Genomic DNA, 8554 nt, shown 5'->3' with positions numbered 1-8554 from the left:
TACTTCACAGCTTGAAGGTAGATGAACGTAGTACCGATTGGTGATTCATTAAAGTTATTGAATCTCTTTCCAAATATGAACAAATATTCCGAATAGATATGAATGCTTTAATGAGCAGCCAGTAGATACTATATTCATGCTCCCACATAGGACTAATAAAAATACTTATTTTAAATAATACAAAGTTATGTTAATGTTAATTTTCTAAACATTTTTCCTTTTGACAATAAAAACTGAGGAATTTATGAGGTCTGGATAATTAAGAAAAATTTATGGAGGGAATCATTCAGGTTGCCATAGCAGCCACAAACTATTTCTTTTATGAAAATGCTACCTATCCTTTAACTTCTATGTACTGTGTAACTGGACACCTTATTAGCTTAATGAAGGATCTCTTCAAGAGGCTTATTGGTAAATTATATGTCTAACAAGTAGACTGCTTTATTCCAAAAGGACATCTGGACAGGCTCCATAAGACCTTTGAAAGTGAACAACATTTGATTTGGTGGGCTGTAAAAAGAGAAAAACGTGATACTATGAGTATTTATTATAAAGCTAGGTTTAAAATGAAATCCTCTCTAGGCTTTAGAAGTCATCTAGATTTATCAGCGTAATACAATTTTCATTGAATGACTGAATCTGAAAAATTATGTGCTGTCTGAAATTCAACTTTTCATTATTAGCTCTTTTTAAAATATTCTGCAGAGAATAGAATTGCTGCTATTTGTCCATGGTTTAGAGGTAGTCTTATTGGCCAACTGTTGCATAAATATTAAATACATCACCTATCTTTGGATCAAGTTCTGTTGAGGAAGTATAAAGCATAGGTTTTGAAACAGCAAAAGAATAGAAAAGAAATTCACTTTGAGGATTTGAAAGAGGTGTCAAAAACGCATCACTTGCTTCTAAGCATAACCAATTCAGGAAAGTTGTAGCAAAACCGTCAGAGCCAAAATGGGGGATTTGAGAAAAGGAACTCACATGAAATATTTAAAAGCATCCCAAGAATAATGATTACAATGGATTAGATCCAAGTTTTGTCATCCGTAGAGAGCACTGTTCTTTTTTAAAAATATATTAGTAATGTTCTAATAAACTTCAGAGACTGCACCTGAGTCAAGTTTGATGAAAACCATGCTGTGTTGTAAAAAATAGCCCTTTTCAAGTGCATGTATGAAGATACAGAGAGCTGAAAACAGAGTTTAGAAGACATAACACAAATTTATTTTTTATTTTTATTTATTTATTTATTTTGTCCAATAACAATGAAGGTTATAGAGGATATACTTGTAGTAAAATATATCAGAGAAAGAATAGAAGAGATACAGGAATAAAGATATAGGATATAGGAGTAAGATATAGGAATAAAATATATCAATGAAAATATAGAGAAAGGATATAGGAATAGAAAGGATTTAGGAATAGAAAAAGGTAATGTAGCCATTACCTCTTTCCATAAATTCAGCCTGGATAACAAGTGGACTAGAATTAAAGCAATCAGATCATATTACAGGTAATTTTAGACTTACAACTGTAACTGAACCCAAAATTTCTGTTGCTAAGCAAGTGCATTTTGTCCCGTTTTACAAAACCTCTTGTCAGATTCTTCTCAGAAGCAATGCAGTTGTTCAATGAATCACAGGATTGCTAAGTAAATCTTGCTTCCTCATTGACTTCACTTGACAGAAGATTGCAAAAGGTGATCATGCATGATCCTGGGACACTGCAAACATTATAAAAACATGCCAAGTGCCTGAATTTTAATCAGGTGTGACTGTGGGGATTCTGCAAACGGTTGTAAGCATGAAAAACAGTCACAAGACTCTTTTCTCAGTGCTTTTGTAACTTGGAAGAGTGATTAAACAATTATTGTAAGCTGAGGACTATCTCTATGTTTACTCAAGTGTCTGCTGTCTGAAAACTGTCATGAGAGCCAGAAAGAATTGGAGAAAAGCTATGTGTCCTTTATTCTCAAATTTGAGTTCCTCAAATTTAGGGAATGTTTGAATGTTTATGTTGTAATCATCATGTTTCTATTTACAAATTTATTTGCTGTCCATGGTTGAGGCAGCTATGAGCAGCTTACAACAAGATAGAACAATGTTTGTTTGTTTGTTTGTTTGTTTGTCCGTCCGTCCGTCCATCCATCCATCCATCTATCTATAAGCCACCCTTCTACAAAGGCCACGTTTCGGCTGACCAGGAAGGACGTCTTCGTGACGTCAGAGCTCCGCCCATGGAATTCCCTATTGGGATTCCCCACCTCCATTTCAGCCTCCAGATCGGCTGAAAACGCCACCGCTGATTGTAAAAACGGCGCTCTGCTGGCCGCCGCCGCCCGGCTGTAACATTCTGAAACAGCCGGGCGCTTCTCGGCGGCCTCCCGAACCCGAAAAGTTCAGGTTTGGGTTCGGGAGAATGCCGAGAAGCCCCCCAGCTGTTTTAAAAGGTGACAGCCAGGCGACGGCGCCCAGCGGAGCACCATTTTGCGATTTCCCCCCCTTGCACGCATTAATTGCTTTTACATTGTTTCCTATGGGAAACATTGTTTCGTGTTACGAACTTTTCACCTTATGAACCTCCTTCTGGAACCAATTAGGTTCGTAAGACGAGGTATTACTGTATATGGTAGAAGGCTAGTTTGGTGCTATGGTTAAGATACTAGATTAGAAACTAGGAGAGTAAGTTCTAGTTCTGCATGAAGCACAAAACTAAGTAAGTGACCTTTGGATGGTCACTTTCTCTAAGCCCTAGAAAGGAGACAGTGGCAAATTACTTTTGAAAAATCTTGCCAACAAAACTTAAGGAACTTCTCTAGCCAGTCTTAACAAACTGTACAAGATTGAATGGAAGAATCAGAAAATACATATGTAAAAAAGTATTTTAAAATCTTATAGATAGAAGCAAAGAATGTATTTATTTTTTAGAGGTGGGCATTTTTTTTCCTATTGTAGAAAAATACAGTGAAATGTTTCTATTAAAACAAATATAGTATGTCAAAACTTGATAAGATTTGTGAATTACAAAAAAAGTGCAGTATTATATTAAAGGAAATTTCAAAATGTGCATCCTAAACAAAGCTGCACGCAAAATTGTATATGTACTTTTTTTTCTTATAAAGAAGCATAAAATGTTTCACAAATCAGATGGAACGAGATTCAAAATTTGGGATGCTAACAAATGCAACAATGGGATCAGGCTATTTTAGGGACCATCTCTGTCTAATCACATCTACATGACCCTTGAAGGTGCAGTATTTGGAGTCAGTACTCAGGCTACTTCTGCTGCCTGCCATCTGCCTGCAATTTGACAGTTCAAATCCCACTAGGCTCAAGGTTGACTCAGTCTTTCATTCTTCCGAGGATGGTAAAATGAGGAACCAGACTGTTGGGGGCAATATGCTTACTCTGTAAAACGGCTTAGAGAGGGCTTGAAAGTACCGTGAAGTGATATATAAGTCTATGTGCTATTGCAACATGTCCCATCAAGTCTAGCAGAAGAGGCATGACGAGTCCTATCACCTAAGAAGTCTTGTGTGGTAGGATCTAGGAAGACACATTTTTCTGTTGTGGTTCATTTCCTTGGGAACTTCTTCACACCAGAGACCAGGCTGGCCCCAACCCTGCTAGTTTTCCATAGGGTCTGGAAAATGTGATTTTGCCAAAAGCCAAAGGGACCTCGGACATAATAGAGCCTGATTGTAATTATTGTTATTTATGGATGTTAGAGTATCTTGCGTATGGATTTTGTTTCATGGTTTTATATGGTTTTTATTGTTCTTAAATTATTGATTTTGTATTATTTGAAGGTTTTACACTGTTTTTAAAATTTCTATCTAGAGTTTTATATTTGAGATGGGCAACTGTATAAATTGAAATAATAAATAAAATATCAAAAAGAACAAGCAGAGAGAAACAAAGATTTATTCCTGGCTTTATTATTCAAGCTTTGCTTTCTTTAAAATTAGAAATATATTCCAACCACTTTTTTCAAATATATATAATTGTTCATAAAAAATTTAGTTTTGCACTACATGAAGGATAAACAAACTCATTCACCCCCTATTTACAGTATTTTACTTATATGCAGGCTCACTATGCTACTCTTGATTTGCATATGTTATTTTAATTTATTTGTTATGGTTCCAATTAAAATATATTCAAATATTAACATTGAATATTCTTTGAATGGGAAAAGAGTTCAATCAGGCATATGGTTAATAATGTTAATATTAATTAATTAATTTTGCTATATGACTATATGCAAACTAGAAAAAGAACACATTTGCTGAAAAGTTGTAAAGCTTTTTACTTTAAACTTTTAAAAGATGATTTTATTTAAAGTTATAGTGATTTCAAATATTCAGTGTTGCATGGAAGGTATCCTGCACTGTGCATGCAAAATAAAGTGCAGGAAATTATTCATTTCTTTTCCGAGGGAAAATAATAATAATAAAATTCTGCCTTATTCTTGCCATGCCAACTACTGCAGTGCAGCTCAGCTCCTAAATGATTGTTCTTTAACCATGATATTAACCTATTGCCCTATTGATCCAAAAAATGAGAATGCTGTCAGCCATAATCAACTATAGACAAGGAAAAAAGTCCCTTACTAGCAAAATATGTAGCTTATTTTGTCTTTTTCCTCCCTTATATCTTTGAATTACAGTTGGGTGATGGTGATTCCTTAGACTGATTACACCTGGGTCTCTCTGAACCCACTCACATTGCAGCTCTATTCACACAATAAATAGGTGTTAATTCAACACATGGAAGATGAAGTCAGCTGGTGGCTCATAATCTGATTCATAATCTCTTAGCTACATTTGGCTTGATGAACAAGTGCCAATAGTCATCTAAACCACATACATCTGCATGCGTTTTGTATCTGCATGCATTTTGTATGCCTGCACTCAGTCTCCTTGTCCTGATAAATAGGCAGAAAAGAGGGATTTATCTGAGAAATTAGAGAAAAGAGATTTCAAAAGAAACCAGCATGGCTTCACAAAGAATTCTCAGATAAACTGAAAGTAAAAAAAGGACAAATATAAAAGGAAGGGAAAAAGGAGCACCTAATTAAGAATATTAGCAAACAGCCCAAGCCTGCAAAGATGAAATCAGGAAAGCTAAGGCTCAAAATAAAGTAAGGCTTGCGACCTAAATAAAAAATAACAAATAAAGCTTTTGTCAACATGTAAAAAATAAGGAAAAATTATGGAAATGATTAGTCCATTAATGGGAGAAAATGACAAGACATTGACTAGCAGCAGAAAACTTAACTGTCTTAGCTGCATCTGTCTTTATATGAAAGAAAAAAATCCCCAATCTATCAAAAACAAAAAAACAAAAATCTTATAAAATGCAAATTAGGAATGCAAGTCATAATAAGCAAGAAAATGGTAAGAGAACATCTATCTATTCTAGATGAGTTCTGTATGATCTGTAAGTGTAGATTGAGAGACCATTTGTCTCCTACAGTTTCAAAGCAATTTCTTTCCAGTACTGTATGGCTTATTATATGCTCTCTAAATATCACCTAATTGTTGAAAATATTACAGTTTCGGTAATATTCACACATTACACATGATGGCAGTTTAGTTTTTGGGCATACAGTTAACCAAACTGCAACAAGAGGTAGAAACTTGTCCTATATAGTTAACCAGAGTTGCATCAATAGATAGAAAATGGCCATTTTTTTCAAATATTGCTATTGTTTCCTAGGTTACAAATACCTGTTCGCACCAGCTCTGGAAATCTAGAAACATTTTGTTGGTACTGATCACTATGTAACACTTCAGGTTGTTTGTTTATTGTGGTTTTTATACTGATGAATATAAGATTGACTCTAGACAATGGAGCTTGTTGTCCTTCATTAAGCTAGCTCTACTTATTTCACTTGAGTTCTGCTTAATTTCACTTGAGTTCTGCTTAAACCTAAAAACAGTATTAACTTTAATAAGCAGATTAAGTATCTCTTCTTTTATGTTTTCATAGAAACCTAAAACCTTTGGGCTACTTTAATAAACAGCACTTCTACCTCCTTTTCAAGTGTGTACGGGTATAACAATCAGCTTTTACAGTTTGCAAAAGTGGTAATATAAATATTAATGAAATAACTGTTATGATCTATACGGTTACTGAATACAAATATTACTATTTTGTGCTATAATGGTTACAATATAAACCCAACATGTAGATATGCCTCTTAAATTCACTTATAAATACTGACTATTGGTATGGAACACATTTCTCACCTTTATTATATTTTTAATAGCTTGTGAATTAGAAACGGAAAATGATTACGAAGTGCTATGCAATGGGCAATAGGTGAAATGTGTTGGCCTTAAATATTCTTACTAGCGTTATTTGCTAACATGATATGCCACTTGTCAGCATCTCTGTCAGTATTCCTTAAATAAACAAATTTATTCCAGCCTTCATCCTTCCAATTTGAAATTAGTTGGAAAAAACATATTGAAACTAAACTATTTATTATATGACAGTTTTAATTGATTACAATCAGTGATGGGCTCCTAAAGATACAGTCTGGTACGCAGAACTGGTAGAAATTTTTTGATTTTCCCCCCTTTTTTTCCCTTCTGGGCTCAGGGTATGTTTTTCCTATCACAGTAAATGAGGTTGAATGTGTATAATTTTAGTAGAGCTTTGCATGCATGTGTACATACATATATAGTAGATAATGTATATTTTTGTGTGACTGTGTGTAATATGTATGTACACATATGGCATATATACTTAGAATTAAATAGTATATTTTGGATGTTCAGTAATAGTAAATAGATAAGGAAATTTTATATCTTTGAGGAAGGAGAGGCCAGGCACCCTAACCCTAACCCAAACCCTTGATGTCAAGTTGGCCACCTTTAAGCCAGTCACATGACCTTTAAGCCACCTCCTGTCACATGATCATCAATCCACTCCCAACTGATCACATGGCTGGCAAGCCACACCCACAATATAAGCCACGCGCACAGTGTGGTAGTAAAACTTTTTGCAGCCCTTTACTGATTACAATGTCATGCCACGTTATTATATAAATGTTAGAGGTAATAGAACAACATACTTTTAAAATTTCATGGGACTTCCTGTGAATACATGGCCAGCACCTGACATGCCTAGATAATCTCCTCTCTCTTTTTTCCAACTCAACAGAAGGAACAGGCTTCCTTTTGTCTACTTGACTCTTGGAAGTGAAGAAAAATCACAGAATTATCCCCAAGATGCTCCAATAATAGCAACTGTCTACAAGCAGTTTTAGAAGATGAGCTTTGAGAACAACTGGTAAACTAAAGCTGGGAGGTCAGATCAAAATCATGTTGTTGTTGTATAAAACAGCCATTTTCGAATTTATTTTCCAAGTGGCAATAAGCCTTTAATTTCTTAAACAATTTATGACACTATTATGAACCATGGTGGTGCAAAGTTTAGAATGCAGTACTGCAAGGATACTTCTGCTGACTGATGGCTGCTTGCAATTTGGTAGTTAAAATTTCACCAGGTTCAAGGATGATTTGGCCTTCCATCCTTCCAAGGTGGGTAAAATGAAGACCCACATTGTTAGGGGCAATATGCAGACTCACTAAAACCCTTCAGAGGGGGCTGTAAAGCACTGTAGAGCAGTATGTACGTTTGAGTGCTATTGCTATTATCTTTACAAACTAAAAGAACTCTCTTTAGTTACAGCCTATTAGTTCTTTTTGAGCTTTGAATGCCATTTCTGAGACTTCTTTTTTACTATTAAACAACAGGGAAAAGATTGCTAGGGGTAGCTAAAATGATGAAACATACAACATTCTTTCTTTTGAAATTTAAACTTTCATATCCTGAAGGATGAGGTGCATAAGTGACATACAACTTCCTTGACAAAGCAGATCAATAGCGATTCATTTTAAAAGCCAAAAAAGTCAACCATTATCTTATTTTTATGGATCATCTTTGCTGAAATGTCCAAGGAAATGCAAAATATACAGTCAGGTTCTAACAAAGAAAAAATTAAATGCCAGCGATAGAATCATAATTATGTTATAAAATTACACAGTGAAATGGTAACTGTGATGGTGGCAACCCAGGAGTGCTAAGAAAAACAGAGGTATGTTTTCACAAATGTCTACAGTTTAATAAACAACTCCAGGGAAATTATACTATATCTGGAGTGTCATAACTGAGAAGACAAAATATAGTATGCTAATTTCCCAGAAATCTCACTAGAAAAGCCCAATTGGAGGCCTTAAGCAGATGGGTGAAATTCTAAAAGCTCTGGATTCAATTATAGAGCACTTCCAAACATAGCTACCAAATTTTTAATTTTTCTTAATAGCTGAGTAGTTAAATACTACATTACGAATTAAAAAATGCAAAATGAACTGCCCTGGAATGAGGTCATGTAATCAAAAAGCCTATGTACTTTTTTCTTAACAGAATTAACAATAATAATAACAACAACCGAATTGGAAGGGACCTTGGAGGTCTTTAGTCCAACCCCCTACTCAGATAGGAAACCCTACACTACTTCAGACAGATGGTTATCCAAAATC

This window comes from Erythrolamprus reginae, chromosome Z (assembly GCF_031021105.1).
Source record: "Erythrolamprus reginae isolate rEryReg1 chromosome Z, rEryReg1.hap1, whole genome shotgun sequence".
Classification (NCBI taxonomy): Eukaryota; Metazoa; Chordata; class Lepidosauria; order Squamata; family Dipsadidae; genus Erythrolamprus; species Erythrolamprus reginae.
Note: the sequence above shows the minus strand (reverse complement) of the source record.